This window comes from Apodemus sylvaticus, chromosome 8 (assembly GCF_947179515.1).
Source record: "Apodemus sylvaticus chromosome 8, mApoSyl1.1, whole genome shotgun sequence".
NCBI classification, from domain to species: Eukaryota; Metazoa; Chordata; class Mammalia; order Rodentia; family Muridae; genus Apodemus; species Apodemus sylvaticus.
The window spans coordinates 109792479-109805965 of record NC_067479.1 but is presented as its reverse complement, the minus strand read 5'-3'; the positions used below and the strand labels follow the sequence as shown (position 1 = coordinate 109805965).

At 41.5% G+C, this 13487-nt stretch overlaps 1 protein-coding gene across 1 annotated transcript in view; it reads left to right on the top strand.

Moving 5' to 3' along the window:
• Fhit (fragile histidine triad diadenosine triphosphatase) overlaps positions 1-13487 on the top strand; it is a 1648302-nt gene that overhangs the window by 30033 nt on the left and 1604782 nt on the right. Inside the window, exon 2 of the mRNA XM_052190252.1 lies at positions 5264-5312. The gene's annotated coding sequence lies outside the window, so the exon portion shown is untranslated. The remainder of the gene's footprint in view (positions 1-5263; positions 5313-13487) is intronic.

Genomic DNA, 13487 nt, shown 5'->3' with positions numbered 1-13487 from the left:
AGACAAATTTTAAAGCGTATTTCATTTAAAAAAAACCCTTTTGTTTATTTCTTTGTGTGTGCATGTGTAATGTGTGAGTAAGTCTGTAGGGTCAGAGGTCTTATGGCATGCCTGTGGAAGTCTAAGGATGACCTGCAGGCATTGGTTGGTTCTCTCCTTCCATCGTGGAGGTTCACATATCAGGTTGTTTTGTTTGGCAGCAAGAGCCTTTACTTGCTGAGTTAGCTCTCCAGCCCCTTCCAACATAGTTTTAAAATCCCATCTTTCTACTCTTTCCCCACTGTAAGACTGTGAGAAGAGTGCACTCACTGCTTCATTGCTCCTGGATGCTGGGGACCACTGAGGTCCCCAAGCATGCTTGCTGCAGCCCAGGAACTCAGCCTGTGTGACTGCACAGTGGGGTGGCCTGTCACTCCCCCTGGAGGTGTGCATGTCTTTGTTGGGAGACGGGGCATACAGTGCCAATAGCATTGCGTGAATTTTTATTCTTCTTCCTAAAATGTGTAACTTTTGCCTGGCTTTGTCAGGGACACATAGCTTTGGATCTCTATATTTTGAGGAGCTTCAAGCCGCAGGAAGAGGCCACATGTGTTATAGAAAAAATCTTACCTGATCTTAGAGTCTGTTGAAAATTATGTGGACAAAGGAGCCTTTGTTTGATTCTGCACTCTAGTTTTCAAGTCTTCAAATGAGGTGAGGCATTCTCCTGGACTCTCGGAATTCCTCATCTGTAGAAGTTAGGGAGATAATAAATAAGTATTTTCTGCAAGTTAAACATTTTTAAGTGCTTTGTTATGTATCAATAAACAAATAATATATACTTCTCCAGTTATTACTAACTTTAAGTTTGACTAATACTAAGTCATTTCTGTTAGTATAATTCCCCCATATTTAATATTCAAACCTTCTTAATGTATTTCTTTTTTAAATAATTAATTTATTTTTTTACACTCCATATTTTATTCCTCCTCCTGTCATCCCTCCAACTGTTCCACATCCCATACCTCCTCTCTATCCCCTGTCTCCACGTGGATGTCCCCATCCCCCACCCCACCTGATCTCTAAACTCCCTGGGGCCTCCAGTCTCTTGAGGATTAGGTGCATCTCTGAATGTACACAGACCCGATAGTCGATAGTCGTCTGCTTTGGGGACCTCATATCAGCTGGTGCATGCTGCCTGGTTGGTGGTCCAGTTTTTGAGAGATCTCGGGAGTCCAGGTTAATTGAGACTGCTGGTCCTCCTATAGGATTGCCCTTCTCCTCAGCCCTTCCCTAATTCAACAGCAGGGGTCAGCTGCTTCTGTCCATTGGTTGGGTGCAAATGTCTGCTGTATTTCTTACAAAAATCAAATTACAAGATTTAAAAAAAATTATTTGGAAAATTTATTTTATTAGGTGTTTCTGCTCCAGTTAGGCGAGCTCCTGGTGTGGTGAGCCTTTGGGGATGTCTCTGGTGTTTTGTGCTCACCAGACTTCCCTTCACTTCCTTTTCCTTCTCTCCCCTCTTCTCCAGAGAATTCATTAGCTTCTTTATATTGTTCTATCCACCAGTTTGGAAATTTCTATTCATTTGATAACCAGTATCTTCTGTTTTTAAAATGCGCAATAGAAACCTGGATGTGGTAGGCATGTTTCATCCCTAGCACTCCGGAGGCTGGGAAAGAAGTCCTGGGGGTTGGGGCCAGCCCTGGGGCCGCTGGGTTCTCTCCTGAGAAGGAGAACCTTCTGGTTCTCAGGAGAAGACCCAACAAGCCAAAGGGAGGCAGGGGATATATACGGATGGATTTTGAGATGCACATTTTCAGGAAAATGTCCAAATGCATGGAAGAAAATAATAAAATGAGCATAAACTACCTTTTCTCAGACCTCCATGTTTTCCCTGTTATATCTACCAACACGCCCAAGACAGAGAACCTTACTCTGTGTAAGACATTTCTTTGCTTTCAGTTTTAGATTTTTTCTACTTATAGCCTAGTATTTATTTTTGTCCTTTTGAAATATGTGCAAATGGAACAATACCAAGAAAGACCTTCTGTGACTCGCTTTCACGCCATCCTTGTTAATCCTGACGACAGTTCCATTGGCTTTTCCAATTGTCTATTATTTGATTGGAAGACTATAAATGTTTTATTGTGCTGCTTTGATATGGGTTGTATGTTGCATTTTGCATTTTATCCAGGGTGTTTGTTCTTAGGCAGTTTTTTGTATGAATGTTGTAAGCAAGGTGTGAGAGTTTGTGGTTATATAGCAAATGTTAGCTAACTTTAACAGGTTCATCAGATATATAATGCTAGCACAGGGGTTAACACTCGGACTTCCTCCTGAACTACATCTCATGTTCTCAGCTGCATTTGATTTTCAAATCTTAAGCATTGGTTGACATCATCTGTGTTGGTTAGTTAATCTCAACTTGACACAGGCTGGAGTCATCTGAAAGGAGGGACCCTTAATTGAAAATGGCCTCATAGAATCCCACTGGAGGACACTTTTATTAGTGATTGATGGGGGAGGGACAAGCCCATTTTGGTGTTGCCACTCCTGGGCTGCAGGTCCTGGCTTCTATAAGAAAGCAGGGTGAGCAAGTTATAGGGAGCAAGCCAGGAAGCAGCACCCCTCCATGGCCTCTGCATCAGTTTCTGTCTCAAGGTTCCTGCCCTGGTTGAGTTCCTGTCCTGACTTCCTTCAATGAAGAAGTATAAGCTGGAAAAACCCTTTGCCCCCAAGTTTGTTTTGGTCATGGTTTTCATCACAGCAATAGCAATCCTAAGCTGACACCACTGGTGTTTCCCTCTTCTTTATAACCAGAATTATGATTATTTTTTGAACTTGAGTTATGATCAGTATTCATTATTAGGTAGCTCCGTGGACTTTCTCTGGTCATTCTTTCCTTCTGATAATCAATTTCTCTGTATTAAACTACATCTTTTGTATTTTTTCTAAAGTGAACTCCTGTAAACAGACAACAATCTTTTTTAAATCTGACTAGTGTCCTTATTTCTATGCTGTTTTGGAATAGCATAAGTAAGTTTATTGAATTGCTAAATTCAGTAGACTTTGACCATGGTCCTGCATCATTGCTTTGCTCTTACTTTTATGGACAGGTACTGAATCCTTCTGTGGCTGTGTTTGTTTTCCTTTGCTGGTTGAGCTCAGGACCGCCATTCTGCTTCAGATGTTCCATAGTATCATTTGGGTACATCTAAGTTTTGACTTTTTATTCTTATCATACGATTTTGATGTACTTTTGAAAAGGACTCATAGCTTTCATTCTAGAAAATTTATATGCATTGTTTTTTAATATGGGTCTTTCTCTTTTATACTTATAATCCTCTGTTTTGCTTAGCATCTCTATATATTTGAAATAGAAAGAATTTCAGACCATAAATCTCTTACATTTCACAGAAGGAAATATATTCCATTTATTCTGAACTAAATTATGCTTTCCCAACCCTATTATGTACTATGAAACTAGGAAGAACATGAGAAAGGCGTGATAATTTTCTATTGAGGGGCCTGTATTAATATTCTAAGGGTTATAGCATTGCCTATGATGATGGCCTATTGTTTGGTGGTTATCTGTGTTTTGGTAAAGGATTCTTTGTTGGAGTTAAGGAATGTGGAGGGTACTAGAGTCCAGGAAGACCTAAAGCCATCACTTAGAATGTTGAAAGAAAAAAAAACTGTGTAGTAGTTCATAATTCTCAACTCCTGCAACTTTAGGATGAGTGAGAACACAGCTATGAATATGAGAAGAGACAGAGTACGGTATTTTCATGAGAAACTCTGTGAATGATGGTGGACGCTCTACAGTCAGCCTCTAGAACCTTCAGCCACCATCATGCCTCAACAGATGACATTTCACAGTGTTCTTGCAGATCCCATTGGCTAGACTGTGACACTTGGGTAGTGTATTTTGGTGAGTGGGAAGTTAGCAAGTAAATACTTTATTTTCAATGTGAAATTATAGCTTCTGCTCTCCTGTGGGTTTCTCCTAAAAGAAGACTGCGTTCTTCCCAGCCCAGGGAGGTTGTGCATGTCTCTGTCTGTCTCTGTCTGTCTCTGTCTCTGTGTCTCTGTCTCTCTCTGTCTCTCTCTGTCTCTCTCTGTCTCTCTCTGTCTCTCTCTGTCTCTCTCTGTCTCTCTGTCTCTGTCTGTTTCTGTCTCTGTCTCTGTCTCTCTCTCTCTCTCTCTCTCTTTCTTTCTCTCATGGACAACAATGCTAAGCAGAACTCTGGACCCATGTACCCTGTCTGAATGGAATAATAGTCCTGAACTAAAATATCTTGTGACAGCTATATGAAAAAGATGATAACAGGACTAACAACATAAGTGCTTGTTCAGGTTACAGGTGCTGTGCTGATATTTAATATGCCTTCCAACTCTACAGTTTATAAGCCGTTCACTGCTGAGGTGTTCACCTTCCAAAAGGTTTGGCTATAGATTTGGCGAGCTTTGTATGATGCAGTGTGCTGTTTTTGTTTGTAACTGTGTTAGCCTGCCTTCCATTGCTAATAATACAATATAGCAGATGGATCAGTTATAAATATCTAAAAGGTTTATTTGGATAGTGGTTCTAAAGGTGCAAGATCTAGGGCCAGCATCTGGCAATGGCCTTCTCATGGCAGAGCATCAAGGCTGTTTTACAGATCATAACATATCAGGAGACAGGGAGTGTTGATATGTGTGGATATATACACAATTGTATGTGTTTCACAAATGCTCTAACAGATCATACTCCTTTTGTAAAACACACACACACATATACGCACGAGCATACACACATATAGGCACAGGCACACATACGCACGAGCACACATACACACATGCATGTACATGTACCTACACACACACACATTTATACTCTCTCTCTTGTAATGGCTATGTGATCTCTTTCCATCTCTCTATAAAACCATCAGTGTTCAAAATTCAATCATGAAGTCTTTAGCCAAGTAACCTTATTCACACCTAATGATTTCTCAGTATCCTCCTCTCTGACCAGATTCAGGTTAAATTTTCATTCTCTTCACGCCTCATGGTAGAAACTAAATCTTGACACTCAGAGCATTGCAAGACATTAAACCACAGCTGTCTGTGTCTCTGGTTGGCCTTCTGAGCAGCTAGCTGTGAGGCACAAATTTCATCAATGGTGTATCTAGCTAGCACCACCTACCACAGCATTTGGAAATCCTGATGAAAAACATGGGGAAGAAGCATGGTGCTTTACTTTCAAATGTCTTAGTCTTCTGTTTATATCTCCTTGCAGCTTTGACGCCCAGTAAAGAAGGGAAATCCACTGAGGAGCGTCTGGAGAGGTCAGTGTATTTATTACATGGCCTTGACAAACATTGCCTTTACCACATTGATTTTTCTTTTATTCAGAGATTTAAACACTTGGATTAAAGATACAGCTGACAGGACAACTTGTGTAACCGCCTGCTCATCCCCTCTCAGAGGCAAAAGTGCTGAGAAATAGTTAGGGGAGAGCAGCACAGATACAACGATGTGCTGAGCGCGGCCAAATGCGATTGCGTGTTTGCTGACTTTTGCTTTCTTTCCAGCAGTTAAGACGTTCCAATAGAGCTAAGTTTACTAAGATTAATGCTCAATGGAGAAAGAATGCACTGCTACCACTCCTGGTCAATATTTAAATAAAACCAGCTGGCCAAACAAAGCATTTAAGATAAAATGCAGAGCGGCATTTCAGTCGGGTTGGATGGACTTTTGGCGGAAGTGAGTTGTGCGGTTGGGTGGAAGAGCTTGTCCTGGATCCCAGCCACCACCTTCCGGTTTGGTGGGACTGATTGTCCTCTACCCACTCACTCTGGATCCTTCCTAAGCAAGTTACAGGAAGTGAACTTCCAAGTGCTAAGCAATAGGGAGAAATAGCAGCTCAGTGTCCTGTGAAACATTATGGTTGAGTTGGTTTTTTAACATGGAAAAAATGTAATTGTTTCATTTTGTAGGTATATTTATAAGCGTACCTCTGTATAGCAGTGTTCTTTGATTCATTGTTTAATTTCTGTTCTGCATGAAGTATTTTAATTTAGAGAATTCACTCTGAGGATTTATAAGGCTATGCTTTCATCAACAGTCTTGGGAGGCCAAGGTGAAATATGCCATAATTTTACATTTGTTTTCATCATCAATTGTTTTTGACAATTTTAGTTTTTTTTCTGTCATTTTTATTATAGTAATTATGGTTGTGACCACTTTGGTTGAAGTTGAAAAGCCAATTTGATTTACTTTCTATTTTAAGTTATTTTTAACTTTATGACATACTTGAGTTTTTAATGTTCATTTTGAGAGTAAAGTATAGTTTTACAAAGAAATTGGAGAAAAATCTCTTTTGAATCATTAAAGCATTACCCATAAAAACTGTTCAGAGGATTTACTTTCAGGTGACCAAGTTCTGGTGCACAGATCCTGGAATTTTGATATGCTAGGTGGGTGGCCATAGTGAAGAAAATGCCTTATGAAGATCCTATGTACTCAACTTACTAGAGTTATAGATGGTATAGCCATCTCGGGGACTCTGCAATTAGTGTGGCTTGGTGCTCACAGTCCTTTAGAGAAGGGACATTTTCACACTGTTCGTTGTCTTGGTGAGAATTCTTTGTTGACTTAGTAGTCTGGAGTCAGACTTGGGTTTTGTCCTACTGTAGTTAGTGGGCCATGAACAAATGATTCATTCCCCTTGTGTATTTATTCTCTTCCCTGTCTGTAAAATGGAGATGAGGCAATATATTCTGCCTCATATGGTGTCCTGTGAGAGCATGCTGTGACAAGCATGTCACCTGGCACTGCAGCTGCTGCTATAGTCGCTTCCTCCTTGTTCTCCTCTTCCTTGTCCTCATCCTTTTCTTCCTCCTCCCTTCCTCCTCCCCTTCCTCCTCCCTTCCTCCTCCCTTCCTCCTCCCTTCCTCCTCCCTTCCTCCTCCCCTTCCTCCTCGCTTCCTCTTCCTCCTCCTCCTTCCTTCCTCTTCCCCTTCCTCCTCCCTTCCTCCTCCCCTCCTCTTCCCCTTCCTCCTCCCTTCCTCCTCCCCTTCCTTCTCCCTTCCTCCCCCCTTCCTCCTCCACTTCCTCCTCCCCTTCCTTTTCCCTTCCTCCTCCCCTTCCTCCTTGCTTCCTCTTCCCCCTCCTCCTTCCTTCCTCCTCCCCTTCCTCCTCCCTTCCTCCTCCCCTTCCTCCTCACCATCATCGTAAGCAGTATCAGCCTTATGAATTTATTAGATATTTAGAGAAGTACATTTTTATTTGTGTATTTATATGTATGTGTGTGTGCACGCATGGGTGTGCATATACACATAAGTGCATACGTGTTGTTTGTGCACATGTGTGTGGGACAGAAGTTGACATCAAGTATCTTCCACCATTGCTTTCTGGCTCACTTTTTGAGACTCTCTCACTTAACCAGGAGCATACCAATTGGTTAGCCAGCCAGTTGCAGGCATCCTCCTGCCTCTGCCCCTTTAGCAAGGGGTTTTCTTATGCAAGCCTCTCTTATGTAGATGCTGGGACCAAGCTCAGGTCCTCCTGCCTGTGTAGCAAGCTGCATATGGCTTCAGCCACCTCCCCAGCACTGTCCATGCTTTTACATTTTAATGACTAAATTTTAAATTGTTTTTAATTCTGTCTGTGTGTGAGCCTGTGTGTCGGTATGTCCATTTGAATACAGGTGCCGTTTTAAGTCAAAAGTGTCAGATGCCCTGAAACTGGAGTTACAGGTAGATTTAGTTGCATGATTTGATCTGAGTAGTAGGAGCTGCTGGATATTTGGTAAAAGCCCCAAGCACTGATAAACACACAGCCTGGGGCAGGTACAGTTCCTGCTCTTTTGTTTGTTTGTTTGTTTGTTTGTTTGAGACAGGGTTTCTCTGTGTAACAACCTAGATGTCCTGGAATGAGCTTTGTAGACCAGGCTAGCCTTGAACTCACAGGACCCACCTGCCTCTGCCTCCTGAAAGGAGTTTAAAGGGATGCACCTTGGGTTTAAAGGCATGTACCACCATACTGGGCTACCCCCCCCCCCTTTTTTAAAGATGTTTCCTGATAATGTTTTCAAAGAACACATTATTATTACCAAAAAGAAAGGAATTCTTGCATTATCCTCAGGCATTAAATGAGAAGGTTACTTTTACTAGACACATGGGTCTGGTAAGAGGGCTCAGCAGATGAAGATGCTGCTGCCAACCTTTATGCCGAACATTCTATCACCAGGCCTCACATGGCAAAAGAGTGCTAACTTCCACAGGATTTCTCTGACTTCCACTTGCATCCTGTGTCATGTGCAAATATACATGTACAGAGAGAGAGAGAGAGAGAGAGAGAGAGAGAGAGAGAGAGAGAAGAGGGAGACTGGGGGTGTGATGGGAGAGGAGACCATATCAATAAATGTAATAAAAAAAAGAGAAGCAAGGCTTTCAGAAGAAAAAAAAGGTCAGGGATAAGTTTTGTGGGCATCAAAGAAATGGGCCTTTTTGCTGTGTATGGTCAGTTACTCAGTTACTAATTGAAACAATCTTAAGTTATATTCTTAGGGAATTAGTGATATTCTGCTAGGTAGGCTGCTAGGAAGTTTTAAAGAGAGCCTTGGTGGGTATAGACAAAAGCCCTTCCCTCGTTCCCCTCTTCACAGTGCTCATATTTCATTTTGGTGTGTGCTGTTGTAGACTCTGGCAGCCCAGCACTTAGGATAGCCTCAGGCTAGTCAAAGTACACACTTGTTCTCTGGAATTCCGACCTTTGTCTAAAGCATTCTCCTTCATTGCAGGTGAACATTCTGCCATAACCATCTCTGTGGGACCACAGCTAGCAGTTCCTGTTAGTGGGCCACCATGTCTGTCTTGGCTCCTGATGGTCTCCACGCCTTATTTAGCCTCCAGTTGCCCTTCAGCAAACTAAAGTTAGCCAGCTGGTTTATCTTGCTTCCAATTTGAGAACCCTAACTAATAGGTTATACATCTAGGTGCCCTAGATTTAGAGTAAATGGTTATGGCTGGAGCTTCACAATGAAGACATCATTACCTTCTTCCATTCTATATAAGAGCTGAATGTTTTACAGTAGATCACCAAAACTGATTCCTAAAAGGCATATTTTTGGTGAGCTACCTATGTCTTCAGTTCTGGGTACAAAGAAGTTCTCTTCCAGTGGCTTCCTAAATAATGCAGGATGCTTGCATACCCAGAGGAGAGGCAGGAAAGTCAACTGTCTACTGTCTGGTGTCTTGGGCTCCCTGTGGTTCAGGCCTGAGAAGAGGCTGCAATTGTCCTTCATTTATCCCAACATCTCAAAACAAAACAATTGTATTGCTTGTTTTTTTTCTTTTCTCTGAATTTTAATTTCTCTTTTCAGTATTTTTGTTACACTGAACTCCTTTTTGTTAATGCATAAAATGTGGTTGAGAACATTGTTTGGGCCTCTGGCATTATTATGTTTTCCTGAGAACAGAACAAGCGAATTTCCCCTTATGCCTTCTGTATTGACTCCTGTTCTGTGCAGTTCCTGGAACAAGGTGTTTAACGGCTGCTCTCCTAGCGAACCTTTCCCTGTGTGACTAAGTAACATGGTTGCATTGTATGCTGGGAAGAGCTTCAGCTAAAATGTTAGGAAGAATGCCACATGACTCTGGGCAATAGTCCTGACTCTGACATTTCCTATTCCTACCTCTTCTATTTCCCACAGCCTTCTAATATAGTTAAATCATGTAATATAGCCTAAACCTACAGGTAATTATTACATTATCACAATGAAGTAATTGTTTCCACATTGAACCAGAAGGTATAGCCTAGTTGGTTATTTCTTTTAATATGTAAATTTATAATGTATTCTATAATTAATATGTGGTTTCAAATATTATTTTCCCCAATGTCTACTAACACCATTTGAAGATGGTAGTGGGTGGGTCACACAGATGTTTCCATTTTATTGATATGGAAAGTAAGGCTTAAACCAAGTAGTTTGTCCAGAACACAACTAGTGTCAGTTCTTCATAGAGTTAATAGCCTTAGTCAGGACAGTTGTGATGAATACTCTCACTCCAGTTGTTATGCTAATCAGTAGGTCTGATATGGAAATCAAAAGCAAGGTTGTGTAGCATGCTCAAGGTCCTCTTTGGAGTCCTAGCAGAGGGTAAGTAGTATGGCCCACAGTACTGACAAAGCAGAGTCTGAGGAGTGCTGACTGTATCTTTGTTTTGCATAGCTACTATTACTATCGTCATCCGTGACCTCTGGCTGTGTGGCTTGGTGTCCTCGGTTGTTGAGCAGCAGTCCTGACGTCTGTTAACGCACTTGCTGTTGTTTGGTCTGGTATAAAAACGATGAAAATTGAATCCTCATTTTAAACATTCCCTTTAAAGAACTCAATTTCCCCTGCAAGTTTCCTAAAATGACTTGGGGGAGAATCCAAAACTGTGGTGACAGCGAAATCCTGATGTCTTCGTTCTGCCTGTCACCACCTCCATGCTTGGTCCTTGTTTATCAGGCAAGAAGAGAAGTGGTAAAACTTGGCCTGGGGTTTTCTCATCCCTAGGTGTGAAATTATTTCAGAGCTATAGTAATAATACTTTGCATTTCTATCATGATTTTATTTGAAGATCTCAAAGTGTTCTGCTGGTGTTAATAGAGCTTCGCAGCACTCTCTGAAGTAGGTAAGTATTATTAGAGACTATTCCCTCTAAGAACATTTTCACTTCACTTCCCAAGTGTGACTTCAAATGCTTTTGTATTGTTTGGGAATCTCAACAGTCTGGAGTGCCATGCGTGTTGGGTGCTTCCTTTACATTCAGGCCTCATTAATCCACTACACTGAGGGGAATAAAGCAGTTCCTTATAAGTGGGTGTGACATTTTGTAAGTGAATTAAAATAAAAGGAGTTTGCTATCGCCTTTTGTATGACTGTTTAAAAATATTTAATATTGTTCTCCAGCAACGGAGCCTCCCATTTCACAGCTAGCCTTTCTTTTATATAGCAGCAGATTGTGTAGCAGTAACTATACTGAATGACTAAGAAGAACTTGTCCTGGGAGTGCAGTGTTCTTTAGAAGCTCAGGATATGTCAAACCAACCGAAAATACAAATCGAATTTGAATCCTGATTTAAAACTGTCATTCTGAAAAACTGTTTTAAGTTTTAATGTGTGGCTTTGGTGTGTAACTCTTTCTGGGGTGATGTCAACAACCATCTATACTTCCCAGACAGAGCACCAAGAACCTAGTCCAGCCACATCATTTTGGCCAACCAGTGAATGTCAAGGGAACACTTTGGGGGGCACAGGTGATATAGAAAATCTTCCTCCTGCACAGAGATTACTCAGAAACTGGGTCACTGGCTGTCCCCAAAAAAGCTCCTCTTTAGAAGCAATTGTTTACTGCTTATATAACCTTGGGAAGAGGCCCTGTGAGTTTTGAAGGTCACTGAGCTTTGTGAATCACGTGATCGTACACCCCTTCCTTCCTCCCTCCTTCAGGAGGGACTGTTTCATTCTGGAGGGAAGAGTTATACAATTTTAATAATGCATGGGTACACACTTGGTTCTATTTTTCTTTAAATATTGGAAAAGCTGGCTTGGTGCTGTCTGGGCTTTCTTCTTCCTTATGGCCAATGCTGCAAACATACAGCAGGCCTGCTGTAGCACAAACCATCCAGGGACAAACCGTTTGATCTGACAGCAGCCACCGTCTGGGGCTTCTTACCCAAGCAGTGGTAGGCAAAAGAGGTTGTGTTCTTTAGTGTCACTTCAAGGTCAGACTCTCCATGGTCCCAGCATCCTATCACCACCTCTGTCCAAGTCCTGCCAGGTGCTGCTCTCCATTACCTTAAGAGACACTTCTAGTTTATCTCCAAACCCAGTAAAACCCATGTCCCACTCGCCTGTAGTTGTCTACCTAGACAAGATCAGAGGAAAAAGAACAGTTTTAAGCAGAGCAAAAACAGTCTATGCTTACTTTTATCCATTGTCCTTTGTGAGGTCTGGCACATTCCTTTCGATGTATTTAAGCCTTAGAGAAAAAAAAAATCCTTACTGGTGACAGGATTTGATGGTTTGAATTGCCTGTGATAACTTTTTCTTGAGACACTCCCCTAAGGCCAAGTGTGTTAAAGCTCTTGAAATGAGAAAGGGAGATTATTTCCAGGAAGGGTGACCTACAGTACCGATTGGTGTTTCTAAATGATGCAGCCTGGATTCAACATTGAGAAAAGATGAGGCTTCACCATCCGGTGGGTGGGCACTTTAATGCTCTCAGATGAGTGTCAGATCCGCTTGCATAATTCACCTTTTTTTTCCCCTGGCTTCTCAGTTGTCTTTCTTTTTGGAAAATAATCACTTAAGATCTATCATGTAAGGATTTGGGAGGATGTTGGCAGAATTATGGATCTCTGTACCATTTTCTCTGGAGTCTTTGCTCAAAGGAGGATACATAAATTTCCTGCTAATTATGCAAAGATAGATTTATCATTGAAGACGCTTTTGGCTGCAAATAATCAAAAAGTCAACTTGAAATGGTTTTACAAAAATAAGGGAATTAAGATGAAAAAGCTTCCCACCCCCCATGTCTACCTGCTGAGTCTCTTGGATGTCATGATTGATGGGAAGATACTCCAGAACCCAGGCTCTGAACGTTAGAACCCCAACTGAAATTCAGTTTCCCCTGGTGAGAGGCAGGTGGGGACCCACCAGGGTGCCTTTGATGGTGCTGCAGGGAGACCACCGATCTGAGCATTAAACTGGTGACAAATTGCTAAGCACTGACAAGTATTTTGTGAATTGTTCTACCAACTTGTGCATTTGAAATTTCTCAAAACAAGGCCCATTAGACTAAGAAAAATGAAGTCTACAAGGAGACAAGACTTACTCCCTGAAGGGTCTCCCTATAGGTTTTGTTAGTTCCCTGGTTCAATGATGTCATGGTAGTTCCTGTCTTACCCTTTTTCCTCTTTCTCCTTTACTGTGTTGACTCCTTCTTAGACTGGTTGTCTTGGTTTTTTTTCTTTTGGTGAGCCGTATGCAGATATGACAGCACACATTGACTAAAGAGACTATTCTCAACATGTCCCACTTTAAAAGCAAAGATTCTTTATTCACCCAGCAGTACCACACATTCTTTCCTGAATCAGGTATTACCATATAGAATAAGATTACCAAGGGCATGTAGAACAGATTATCGAAGACCTTACCAACTTTCTTTTTGTTGTGATCTGTAGAAAATAATGTTTGTAGCATACTAGAGAAGAAGAAAGGCTACCAACAGTTGCAAGTGGCACACACACAAATGTGTGTGTGTGTGCATGTATGTATGTGTGTATGTATGCACATGTGCATGTGTTTGAATGAATAGGAGGCTCCTGCTTTAGCCGAACCCGACCAAGATATCCAAGGAACCAAAAGGGTAGATATTAGAGCAGCAGAGACACTTTCTCTGTTTTAAAGCAGTAACGATTTATTCCTGATGTGAAATAAATGTACTCTTGCTTGGGTACATGCAAGT